At 39.0% G+C, this 13,951-nt stretch overlaps 1 long non-coding RNA gene across 1 annotated transcript; it reads right to left on the bottom strand.

The window, feature by feature from the left end:
- Positions 1 to 7,194: 7,194 nt before the first annotated feature.
- On the bottom strand, positions 7,195 to 8,307 carry LOC123318505. Its single transcript, XR_006538310.1, has 4 exons — positions 8,248 to 8,307; positions 8,062 to 8,189; positions 7,455 to 7,622; positions 7,195 to 7,255 (listed from the first exon to the last, which is right to left on the bottom strand). It is a non-coding gene; the product is annotated as an uncharacterized LOC123318505 (long non-coding RNA).
- Between the last annotated feature and the right edge of the window lie 5,644 nt (positions 8,308 to 13,951).

Below are 13,951 nucleotides of genomic sequence, written 5' to 3'. Positions count from 1 at the left end.
TTGGTTCGAATCGATCCAATAGTTCCTTGGGGATTGAAATGATATTTTGCCGAATCGACTACTGAAATCTTTATTCCTATCAGAACTATCGATCTGAAATTCAACATGTGCATCTCAATTCGAAAACTATGTGCAGTTTCAAGATTTGGGTCGAATTGGTTCAACAGTTTTTGATGAATTGATATCAAACTTTGCCGAATAGACCACTGAAATCTCAATTCCTTTCAGCACTATCGAACTGATATTCAACATGTGCATCTCAATTCGAAAACTATGTGCAGTTTCAAGATTTGGTTCGAATTGATCCAACAGTTTTCGAGGAATTGATATCACACTTTGCCGAATTGACCTCTGAAATCTCAATTCCTATCTGAACTATCGAACTGAAATTCAACATGTACATCTCAATCCGAAAACTATGAGCAGTCTCAAGATTTGGTTCGAATTGATCCAACAGTTTTCGAGGAATTGATATCACAATTTGCCGAATTGACCACTGAAATCTCAATTCCTATCTGAACTATCGAACTGAAATTCAACATGTGCATCTCAATCCGAAAACTATGTGCAGTTTCAAGATTTGGTTCGAATTGATCCAACAGTTTTCGAGGAATTGATATCACAATTTGCCGAATTGACCACTGAAATCTCAATTTCTATCTGAACTATCGAACTGAAATTCAATACGAAAACTATGAGCAGTTTCAAGATTTGGTTCGAATTGATCCAATAGTTCCTTAGGAATTGAAATGATATTTTGTCGAATCGACTTCTGAAATCTCCATTCCTATTAGAACTATCGATCTGAAATTCAACACGTGCATCTCATTTCGAAAACTATGTGCAGTTTCACGATTTGGTTCGAATCGATCCAATAGTTCCTTAGGGATTGAGATGATATTTTGCCGAATCGACTACTGAAAACTTCATTCCTATCAGAACTATCGATCTGAAATTCAACATGTGTATCTCAATTCGAAAACTACGTGCAGTTTCAAGATTTGGTTCGAATTGATCCAACAGTTTTCGAGGAATTGATATCACAATTTGCCGAATAGACCACTAGAATCTCAATTCCTATCTGAACTATCGAACTGAAATTCAACATGTGCATCTCAATTCGAAAACTATGTGCAGTTTCAAAATTTGGTTCGAATCGATCCAATAGTTCCTTAGGAATTGAAATGATATTTTGCCGAATCGACTACTGGAATCTTCATTCCTATCAGAACTATCGATCTGAAATTCAACATGTGCATCTCAATTCGAAAACTACGTGCAGTTTCAAGATTTGGTTCGAATTGATCCAACAGTTTTCGAGAAATTGATATCACACTTTGCCGAATTGACCACTGAAATCTCAATTTCTATCTGAACTATCGAACTGAAATTCAACATGTGCATCTCAATACGAAAACTATGAGCAGATTCAAGATTTGGTTCGAATTGATCCAATAGTTCCTTAGGAATTGAAATGATATTTTGTCGAATCGACTTCTGTAATCTCCATTCCTATTAGAACTATCGATCTGAAATTCAACATGTGCATCTCATTTCGAAAACAATGTGCAGTTTCACGATTTGGTTCGAATCGATCCAATAGTTCCTTAGGGATTGAAATGATATTTTGCCGAATCGACTACGGAAATCTTCATTCCTATCAGAACTATCAATCTGAAATTCAACATGTGCATCTCAATTCGAAAACTACGTGCAGTTTCAAGATTTGGTTCGAATTGATCCAACAGTTTTCGAGGAATTGATATCACACTTTGCCGAATTGACCACTGAAATCTCAATTCCTATCTGAACTATCGAACTGAAATTCAACATGTGCATCTCAATTCGAAAACTATGTGCAGATTCAAGATTTGGTTCGAATCGATCCAATAGTTCCTTGGGGATTGAAATGATATTTTGCCGAATCGACTACTGAAATCTTCATTCCTATCAGAACTATCGATCTGAAATTCAACATGTGCATCTCAATTCGAAAACTATGTGCAGTTTCAAGATTTGGGTCGAATTGGTTCAACAGTTTTTGAGGAATTGATATCACACTTTGCCGAATAGACCACTGAAATCTCAATTCCTTTCTGCACTATCGAACTGAAATTCAACATGTGCATCTCAATTCGCAAACTATGTGTAGTTTCAAGATTTGGTTCGAATTGATCCAACAGTTTTCGAGGAATTGATATCCCACTTTGCCGAATTGACCACTGAAATCTCAATTCCTATCAGAACTATCGATCTGAAATTCAACATGTGCATCTCAATTCGAAAACTATGTGCAGTTTCAAGATTTGGTTCGAATTGATCCAACAGTTTTCGAGGAATTGATATCCCACTTTGCCGAATTGACCACTGAAATCTCAATTCCTATCTGAACTATCGAACTGAAATTCAACATGTGCATCTCAATACGAAAACTATGAGCAGTTTCAAGATTTGGATCGAATTGATCCAATAGTTCCTTAGGAATTGAAATGATATTTTGTCGAATCGACTTCTGAAATCTCCATTCCTATTAGAACTATCGATCTGAAATTCAACATGTGCATCTCATTTCGAAAACTATGTGCAGTTTCACGATTTGGTTCGAATCGATCCAATAGTTCCTTAGGGATTGAAATGATATTTTGCCGAATCGACTACTGAAATCTTCATTCCTATCAGAACTATCGATCTGAAATTCAACATGTGCATCTCAATCCGAAAACTATGTGCAGTTTCAAGATTTGGTTCGAATTGATCCAACAGTTTTCGAGGTATTGATATCACACTTTGCCGAATTGACAACTGAAATCTCAATTTATATCTGAACTATCAAACTGAATTTCAACATGTACATCTCAATCCGAAAACTATGTGCAGTTTCAAGATTTGGTTCGAATTGATCCAACAGTTTTCGTGGAATTGATATCACACTTTGTCGAATTGACCACTGAAATCTCAATTTCTATCTGAACTATCGAACTGAAATTCAACATGTGCATCTCGATACGAAAACTATGAGCAGTTTCAAGATTTGGTTCGAATTGATCCAATAGTTCCTTAGGAATTGAAATGATATTTTGTCGAATCGACCTCTGAAATCTCAATTCCTATCTGCACTATCGAACTGAAATTCAACATGTGCATCTCAATTCGAAAACTATGTGCAGTTTCAAGATTTGGTTCGAATCGATCCAACAGTTTTCGAGGAATTGATATCACACTTTGCCGAATAGACCACTGAAATCTCAATTCCTATCTGCACTATCGAACTGAAATTCAACATGTGCATCTCAATTCGAAAACTACGTGCAGTTTCAAGATTTGGTTCGAATTGATCCAACAGTTTTCGAGGAATTGATATCACACTTTGCCGAATAGACCACTGAAATCTCAATTTCTATCTGAACTATCGAACTGAAATTCAACATGTGCATCTCAATACGAAAACTATGAGCAGTTTCAAGATTTGGTTCGAATTGATCCAATAGTTCCTTAGGAATTGAAATGATATTTTGTCGAATCGACTTCTGAAATCTCCATTCCTATTAGAACTATCGATCTGAAATTCAACATGTGCATCTCATTTCGAAAACTATGTGCAGTTTCACGATTTGGTTCGAATCGATCCAATAGTTCCTTAGGGATTGAAATGATATTTTGCCGAATCGACTACTGAAATCTTCATTCCTATCAGAACTATCGATCTGAAATTCAACATGTGCATCTCAATTCGAAAACTATGTGCAGTTTTTAGATTTGGGTCGAATTGGTTCAAGAGTTTTTGAGGAATTAATATCACACTTTGCCGAATAGACCACTGAAATCTCAATTCCTATCTGCACTATCGAACTGAAATTCAACATGTGCATCTCAATTCGAAAACTATGTGCAGTTTCAAGATTTGGTTCGAATCGATCCAACAGTTTTCGAGGAATTGATATCACACTTTGCCGAATAGACCACTGAAATCTCAATTCCTATCTGCACTATCGAACTGAAATTCAACATGTGCATCTCAATTCGAAAACTACGTGCAGTTTCAAGATTTGGTTCGAATTGGTTCAACAGTTTTTGAGGAATTGATATCACACTTTGCCGAATAGACCACTGAAATCTCAATTCCTATCTGCACTATCGAACTGAAATTCAACATGTGCATCTCAATTCGAAAACTATGTGCAGTTTCAAGATTTGGTTCGAATTGATCCAACAGTTTTCGAGGAATGGATATCACACTTTGCTGAATAGACCACTGAAATCTCAATTCCTATCTGCACTATCGAACTGAAATTCAACATGTGCATCTCAATTCGAAAACTACGTGCAGTTTCAAGATTTGGTTCGAATTGATCCAACAGTTTTCGAGGAATTGATATCACAATTTGCCGAATAGACCACTAGAATCTCAATTCCTATCTGAACTATCGAACTGAAATTCAACATGTGCATCTCAATTCGAAAACTATGTGCAGTTTCAAGATTTGGTTCGAATCGATCCAATAGTTCCTTAGGAATTGAAATGATATTTTGCCGAATCGACTACTGGAATCTTCATTCCTATCAGAACTATCGATCTGAAATTCAACATGTGCATCTCAATTCGAAAACTATATGCAGTTTCACGATTTGGGTCGAATTGGTTCAACAGTTTTTCAGGAATTGATATCACACTTTGCCGAATAGACCACTGAAATCTCAATTCCTATCTGCACTATCGAACTGAAATTCAACATGTGCATCTCAATTCGAAAACTATGTGCAGTTTCAAGATTTGGTTCGAATTGATCTAACAGTTTTCGAGGAATTGATATCACACTTTGCCGAATTGACCACTGAAATCTCAATTCGTATCTGAACTATCGAACTGAAATTCAACATGTGCATCTCAATTCGAAAACTATGTGCAGATTCAAGATTTGGTTCGAATCGATCCAATAGTTCCTTGGGGATTGAAATGATATTTTGCCGAATCGACTACTGAAAACTTCATTCCTATCAGAACTATCGATCTGAAATTCAACATGTGTATCTCAATTCGAAAACTACGTGCAGTATCTCAATTCGAAAACTACGTGCAGTTTCAAGATTTGGTTCGAATTGATCCAACAGTTTTCGAGGAATTGATATCACACTTTTGCCGAATTGACAACTGAAATCTCAATTTCTATCTGAACTATCAAACTGAATTTCAACATGTGCATCTCAATTCGAAAACTATGTGCAGTTTCAAGATTTGGTTCGAATTGGTTCAACAGTTTTTGAGGAATTGATCCGGAACTTCAACACCGCCACCCCGCCGTCGAGCCGAAAATAACCACGCTGACCGGATCCAATCATCATCAGGGAGGAGAGTGTCCTTCCAGACACAGTGTTTCCGATGTGGTGGATATGGCCACATGCGTCGAGAATGTCGCAGGCCACCGAAAATATTCTGTTCTCGATGCCAGAGGGAGAACATTCTCTCACGAGATTGTCCCTGCCGTCCGGAAAACTAGACGGAGGTATGGAGAAGGAGTCGACCATATCTCCCGACACACTGACTCCCATAACATCGACCGCCTGGAATGATAACCGACCGCTTGTCGAAGTTAAGATAGCCGGAAAGCACTACAAAGCATTAATTGACACTGGAGCCACGAAGAGTTTCGTAAGTAGGAAAGTTGCAAAACAATGTGAAAGCAAGGGAATCACCGGACAACATGTTGAGAATGGTTTCGTGGTGGTTGCAAATGGTCAACCCACGACAACACCCAAACTCTACACTACCGCTGTTCACCTGGCTGATTATTCCTTGACCGACGTAAAATTTCTGTTGGTGCCTGATTTACCAGTTGACCTCATTCTAGGAATGGACGTATTAGGAAGGTTCAATTTTTCCATTAACCTCAGTACCGCGGACTGTTACCTGGAAGGTCGACTGATTGCCAAACCAACACCGAAAATTCAAGAAGCTGTTGAGGTGCAGGACCGGAGAAAATACCTGAAAACACCTGCGGACAGCCCGTCACCTAAATCGCTACCGTCCGTAGATTCCGTATACCTGGCCGAAATGGAAACAACCCACTGCAAATGGTACAACAAGAAGTTACAGGAGGTGGAAAAAGACCCAGCAAATTTTCCTGACTACGCCGTTGAAGATGGAAAACTGTTACGACATTTCTGGAACTCATCCGACTTCACAGAAGATGGAACCGACCAAACCTGGAAACTCTGTGTACCGACCGAACAGCGAACCGAAGTACTGAAGGAAAACCACGACTCAGAACTAGCAGGTCACATGGGGATTGCCAAAACGATTGCACGGATAGCCAGAAACTACTACTGGCCAGGGATGTTTAGAGACATTGCGAAATACGTGAGGAACTGCACATCGTGCCAAAAGTACAAAGTTTCGCAACAGAAAACCCCTGGTAAGATGCAACCACACCGAATGGCGGATGCGCCGTTCAAAGAAGTATCCACGGACATAGTTGGACCATTGCCACGGTCAAAAAAGGGAAACTCCTACATCGTGGTAATGCAAGACCGGTTCACAAAGTGGGTAGAGTGTCGTCCGTTGCGGAAAGCCACCGCCAAAACTGTTTATTCGGCCCTCTACGAACAAGTCATACTGAAATACGGTTGCCCAAAACTAGTAATATCCGACAATGGAGTACAATTTGACAGCAGACTATTCAAGAACAGTCTCCGAGAGCTGAACATCGCTCACCGTTTGACACCACCGTATACTCCTCAGTGCAACCCTGTAGAAAGAGCTAACCGTACCCTAAAGACAATGATAGCACAGTTTTGTGAAACCGATCAACGAACCTGGGATGAAAAGATAGGAGAGTTAACGTTTGCCATCAACACCGCTAAACAGGAGTCTACTGGATTTACACCGGCATTTTTAAATTATGGAAGGGAACTAGAAGTCCCGAGGGCGATTTATTCGACAAACCCCCACAATAATGAAATGAACGGAGAATCCAACCGTACAGAAGAAGAAAATAGAGACATGACTTACCGTACTCAACAGATCAAACATCTCCAGGAGGCTTATGAGTTCGTCCGTACTAAACTGTACCGTGCTTTCCAGCAACAGGCTCACCACTACAATCTTCGACGAAGAGAAATCCGATACCATGTGGGAGATAAAGTTCTACGCCGGGACCGTCCTTTATCCTCTGCCGTTGACAGTTTCGCCGCCAAGTTGGCTCCGAAGTTTTCCGGTCCGTTCACCGTTGTTAAAGTCGTTTCACCTGTCGTCTATGACCTGAAAGATACAGAGGGTAGAAAAATCACTAATATAAATATTAAAGATTTAAAACCATTTCATGCATAATATATATTATTGTCATGATCCGTTAACCGTTCTATAGAAATAACCTCTGAAAGGAGGAAATCCGTTATTTTTCCGTTACCGAATATATATATTTTTTTCGTTACCGATTATATTATTATTTTCCGTTTACCTGTTTATCTGAATAACTGTAGTTGCTCGATCAACCAGAACCAGTGCATCCAGACAGTCTATCTCCAAGAATCAGCAGATAGAACCACCCCGGAAGAAGTTGAACAAGTTCCGCATGTTAGCCAGTAGGGACTTGGCCCTCTGTACCTGTCCAAGAAACCAAGGCCACCTGTAAGAAGAAATCTCGTAAATCTGAAGCCCGTTATTAAGCATATTTATAACCGATTACACCGTAACAATTCCGTTCAAATTCCGTACAGGCACCACCGTTGACCGAAATACCGTATCTACAGATTTTCATCCGTTCAACATGCAATTATAAATCAAACCTGTTAAAACTGTCCGAAAAATCTGTTATTTATGTAAGGAATACCAATAAAGGATACTGTTTCACCTTGCAACTGAGTATATCCGTCTATTAATCCAATAGATCTAACCAATTTCTGTCCTGAACCGAATCGAAATTATTGTACCATCAATTTAACACTGTTTACCTGAAGAAAACACCGTCTACCTGAAAGCGGAATACAGAGAAAAACCGCTCCAGGAAGAAAAGTGAACCACGAGGAACGATGAAGATCGGAGAGTTATTGTTAGAAATTACCCACCTGCAAGTCTCATACCGGATCCGAGAGTCTCAACGTCCGTACAGCCGGGTCATACCAGCCCATTGAGCCCCCACGTCGAGCTGTTGGAGGCTTTCCACCTGTTGCAGCTCCCACGAATCCTGGGTAACCTACAAAACCACGATGGAATTCAAACACCCGCCAAACACAGTTAAATTAGGTACTCACCGGAGGGATGAAGCATGGCACGCTTCCGACCAGCGATGAAGATGAATTTCCACATAGAGAGGGAGGATTTTCCACTGTTATACACCATTTATCCACGGAACGCTGAACAAAGTTCTTTGACAAGATGGCGGAGACCTGCGCCGAAATGACTGACGCTGACGTTTCTGCGTGCGCATTGGAACTATCATTCCAACCATAGAGAAGATAAGTACTATCGAATACAGCTATTGTAAACTGGTCACGAGTATAGGTGGCGCGCGCGAAAGTAAGGTACTAGGGGTAGATAGAGTCGTGAAATTAAGCTCACTATTTCATCGTAAGTTAATTTCTTCCGAGATGGAGGGGGTGTAATGAACCCCAGTTTTCTGAGGAAAATTGGAGTTAATCTTAGTGCATTTTTTTCGTTTTAAATTTCCGTCTTTGAAAATATTTTAATTCTCGAATATTCCGTACGTTCATTCCGACAGTCAGAGTAAATGTAAAAAACCGCTTATCTGTATTTCACGTTGTTTTTCTTACATGCCGCTGAAGATTTCGACGTTTTTCATCTGTTGATATGCGATAAACCGGAGCTGACGACGTTTTTCATTCTTGTCGCATTCTGGAATTTTCAGATTTTTACCGTGAGAGGGGATATGCCTATAAAAGCAAGTTTTCCCCCCGCGACGGTCACTTTACTTTTCAACTTTTCCACTTTTTCGACTGTTACTTCAGTTCTTCGGGTGACTTTTGAATTTTACTTCAGTGCTTTCCTCTCGCTTCGGTGTTTTCGATTTTTCGCTTGCTAACGTAGTGACTTCTGTTATAAATTCATTTAATTTTCGGTATTCTTTCGCCGTTGAAGAATAGTCATTTTGTGTTATTTGCATCAGTGCTTAGAGTTAATTTTTTAGTTTTTCTTCTTTTAAATCCTTTGAGTTTCGAGTGCTTGAAACAAAGGAGGTAGGTCCCCGTCTGTACCGTTCAGTTTCTTTGTTAGACCTACGCCGTTACTTCTTTAACTTTGACACTGCTGTACTGTATCGTTTCCTGTTGTATTTTATCGTTCTTTACCCTGTCCGCGTTCCGCGTCATAAGTGTTAAATCCGAAATCTCTTCTTTTCTGTCAATCATGGTGTGCTATAACCCTTGGGGCAGAGAATAAGAGATACCGCACGTAGTCAGTGAGATCCCGTAGTTGCGTTAAAAATAGACATTTTCTTCGCTGTCAATCATGGCGTGCTATAATCCTTGGGGCAACGAATAAAAGTCTCGAACAGACCCGCCCTTATTGTGTTTCATTCCCGGAGAAATACAACTACACACCGATACCGTATAGCAAGTCCTTAGCATTCGTCAGTTCTGGTTGGCGCATTTTTATTGAACCGTTAATTTTTCACTACACCCGGTATAAATTTCATAAAGTGCTCGTGACCGGATAAGATTTCCCGAATGTATTTTCACTGATAGAATCACTCATATTTTATATCACACATATCTCCCTTGTACATATAATTAGTTTCCGAAGTTGTGAATAAACTTTTACATAGTTCGATTTTGACTTCTTCGTTGTCGCTACTACCCTAGACAACACCGAGCTCTGTCTCTGGCTAGCAGCTACTCTGGTAGGTTTGCTATTCTTCCTATTGAAAAGAATAGCTGGCGCTCGAGATTAAGGCTTCTCCGAGAAACGCGCGTTACAACCCATTTACGTTCATTTATATACTCGTAGGAATGGCTAGGTACGTAATTTTTTTCTGAGAACCGTAAGATGACCACCGAAATTTCTGCCCCCTTTCAAAATCTCAAACTACCTGACAAATGACAGTTAATGTTTATTTGCCAATTGGGGATAACGACCCTGTAATAATTTTTGGATGGGACTTAACTTTTCGGTTAATTTGAATTGAGATTAGGAAGGGGGCATTAAGGAATGTTTTTCTTGAATTGAAATTATTCCGAGAATTTTTATCACAAATATATTTATGGAACTGTTGTGCGAAACTGGGTATAACGGCCCTGTAATAATTTTGGGATGGGACTTAACTTTTCGGTTAATTTGAATTGAGATTAGGAAGGGGGCAATAAGGAATGTTTTTCTTAAATTGAAATTATTCCGAGAATTTTTATCAGAAATCTATTTATGGAACTGTTGTGCGAAACTGGGTATAACGGCCCTGTAATAATTTTGGGATGGGACTTAACTTTTCGGTTAATTTGAATTGAGATTAGGAAGGGGGCAATAAGGAATGTTTTTCTTAAATTGAAATTATTCCGAGAATTTTTATCAGAAATATATTTATGGAACTGTTGTGCGAAACTTTCTAAATGCACAGTGACATGCAAGGAGAGGGCATTTGTAATTAGGTATCCTGTATTTTTAACTTGATTGGATCCGTAATTTTATAAATATTGGGATTTTTGAAGGGATCAAACAGCGCAGTATCTGGATGGGGTTTTGACTTTGAACAAGCAAAAAACCCTGACTTTGCTCCTAACATTTTTACCCTGAAACGTTCTAACACACTTTGAAAAATATGAACCCTTAATTCTTATCGAAATGTTTCAATCCTTTTTTCCTTATTGTAATTCTTCCTTCAGGTCATCCTAAGTTGGTCTTATGAAATAATAATGAATATAAACACATTTTCGATAAGCTGCACTCGTGATAACCTACAAGGTATAACATTTTCCTCCGGTTAAAAATAGACGTCAAGGTAGCTTCCATCGAAAAGGAAACTCAAAGGCAGTATCGGCAGGCGACCAAGCTGATAACAGCCACAAATCTTCGGATATCCTCACAGAATTCAATCTCTCATCCGTTCCTTCCACTCCACCTTTCACTGTCTTGCTTCAAGACATCGTCAAAAACGGACGGACTCTACTTACCTTCACAAGGCCGGGCGATGTACGTTTCCACGAGATACATCTATTTGTTTGTCAGCAGCTAATTGTCGTATCCTCATATTGTGTGCGTTTACCTCTAAAACTCATATGACCCGTCGTGCCCGTTCGGAGTTATGGTCTTCGAGAAAGCTTTCTCGGATTTTCAGCCTGCCGGTGATATGTGGCCATGTATGTAGTTAATGTGGTCGATTGGCACACGTTCGAAATTGGCGAAATGCCTTCCGACACCCTCGGTTTGACTGTCGGTACCGGTTTAGGGGTAAGTGTCCTCGCTGGTATCTTGTCCGGGGTCTGTTTCATCATCGGATACAGGAGCAGGATTGGCAGAAAAAGGTAATGATCGAATCAGGGCACGTCTTTTGACCTTAAGAACCTACTGTTAAAACATTTGCTTGAGTCAAAGACTCACCCTGTATATTGGTAACACTCGCAAAAACTGTAATTAACGCAAACGGTGGAAATACCAAGTATTAAATCTCTCATCAGCATTTCAGTATTTTGAAAATTGTTCATTTCTCTTCTTTCACATAAGATTCGGTGAAATCCTGAATTTTTCTTCCATTTAATGTGTGTTGTTTCGTTCAAAACCTTCCCGAGAGAACTTGAAAAATAAGTTATAAATAAAGTCAATGTACAGTTAACTTTCATTAGAATTGGGATTTTCAGGATGTGCATTAATTTTTTACGCAGTGTATTTTAACGATGAATTTATTAACAGAAAAAAAGCATTCTTTGAATCGATATATACATTAATATAAACCAATTATTATTTACAATCCTCTCATATGGGACTTTGGTCGAATAATTGGTAAACCGATTGTGGTGAAATCCTTCCTTTCTGAATATATATCTTTAATTCTCCTGACTGTAAGCTCCCAGGTTTCCAAAACCTCGTCGAAGAAGGCTGATCGTGGTTCGCCAACCATCGCTGTAGAAGGATCAAGAGACGAGATAAGCGTCGGATACATATAAACTCGGCCACTCAGTATTTGGAAAGGTGTAAATGGGAATCTCCCATCAAATCTGACGGAGTTCTCGAAATGAATTAAATCCTTATCGAGACGATGCCACAGACATCTCAGCTCATCGTCAGAGTAGATATCCTGATGGATCTTCTCAGGAATAGGAATTCCATTCAGTGTATGGATGAAGGCGTATTTCATGATCAATAATTTCATTTTCGAATTTCCTCTCTTGATGGCCAGCTCGAACGGATTCAAATTCTGCTTGTTCAGCATGTCCAATCTTGCCCCATGTCGCAGAAGACAAGCTGCCATTGGCAGGTTCCCATAGGAGACTGCTTTGTGCAAAGGCCTCTCGCTGGCCATGTTTATCGCGTTTACGTCTATGCCACGTTCTGTGAGGATATATGTTGCTTCTTTGTAAATCTCCGGTTTCACATTCGTCAGCATCGCTAGGCAATGCAGACAATTGTTCAGTTTGAAATCGGTGTTGCTGGCATCGCTGGTGTTATCTAGAAGTAGCCTGATCAATTCAGGACTAGGCCATTTTTTAGCCATCAGCAGCAGCAGGGTGTTCCCCCTTATATCAATGGCATCTAAGTTGACGTTATATTTGAGAAGTTCTTCAATGCATTCTTTTCTCTTTTCACTGCTATCATTCACCATGTGGATAGGCTTGGAACCGTCGCATGTTTCTGCTTCAACATTGGCACCATTAGTCACCAGGGTTTCAACCAGATGGAGATGCCTAAATTGTATAGCCAGGTGGAGGGGGGTAACCTTTTTCGAGTCGGTGGCATTGACATTAGCTCCTTTTCGTAATAAAAACAGGACTTTCTCCAAATTTCCCGTTTCGACAGCCACATGAAGATCGGTTTTCTGAGGATCCTCAATATTTTCTTTTGGAATATTGATGGTCTGTAAAGAATTTAAGAGAAATTAGGCGATTGCTATGAAGTTAATACTTATATATCAGGTTTTGTGAACAACAAAAATTCAGTCGGTCTATACAGGATGAATCTGTGACTCTTACAAATATTTAAACAATATATTATCGAGGTGAAAAGAAACATTTTTTTATAGCATTTTTTTCGATTCAGCCCTGATAAAAAGATATAGCCATTTTAAGTTTTCATAATGAGCCATAGAGAAACAAGATTCCCTTCAGAATAAAAGCAGAATCTTTGACACTACACATATATGGTTCTTTCAAACAGAATTGCAATCAGTCAAATCAGTTCATGGTACGTAATGGTCATAATGGAAAAACTGGAGATGTAGGTGATATTTTGTGTTTAAAAAAGATTCATCAAATAAATGATAAACTATTTTGCGAAATTCATTTCATTCGATAAAACCTTTAGTGAGAGAAAATTTTTTTTATCAGCCTGTATCTTTTAAACCGAGCCGATTCGGAAAAAATGGTTCAGGAAAAAAATGTTTTTTTTGACCTCAAGAATATACTGTTAAAATGTTTGTACGAATCAAAGATTCCGCGTATACAAGAATTTTCAAGAATCATTGCAAATCTCTTTACAGAAAACTTTTATGCACTTACCATTTTGCGAGAATTGTGGTGTCTTGTTTTATTCTCTCTTCGCGACATATTTCAGGTTTTAAACACACTGTAGATTAAAAATTTTAACTGTACTGACACGATTGAAAAACGAAGCACAACTGTACAAAGACACCCATTTACGTTCATTTATATACTCGTAGGAATGGCTAGGTACGTAATTTTTTTCTGAGAACCGTAAGATGACCACCGAAATTTCTGCCCCCTTTCAAAATCTCAAACTACCTTTCAGTGGTCTATTCGGCAAAGTGTGATATCAATTCCTCGAAAACTGTTGGAT

This window comes from Coccinella septempunctata, chromosome 8 (genome assembly GCF_907165205.1).
Source record: "Coccinella septempunctata chromosome 8, icCocSept1.1, whole genome shotgun sequence".
Lineage (NCBI taxonomy): Eukaryota > Metazoa > Arthropoda > Insecta > Coleoptera > Coccinellidae > Coccinella > Coccinella septempunctata.
The sequence above is the reverse complement of the archived record's forward strand: the minus strand, read 5'-3'. Positions and strand labels throughout refer to the sequence as shown.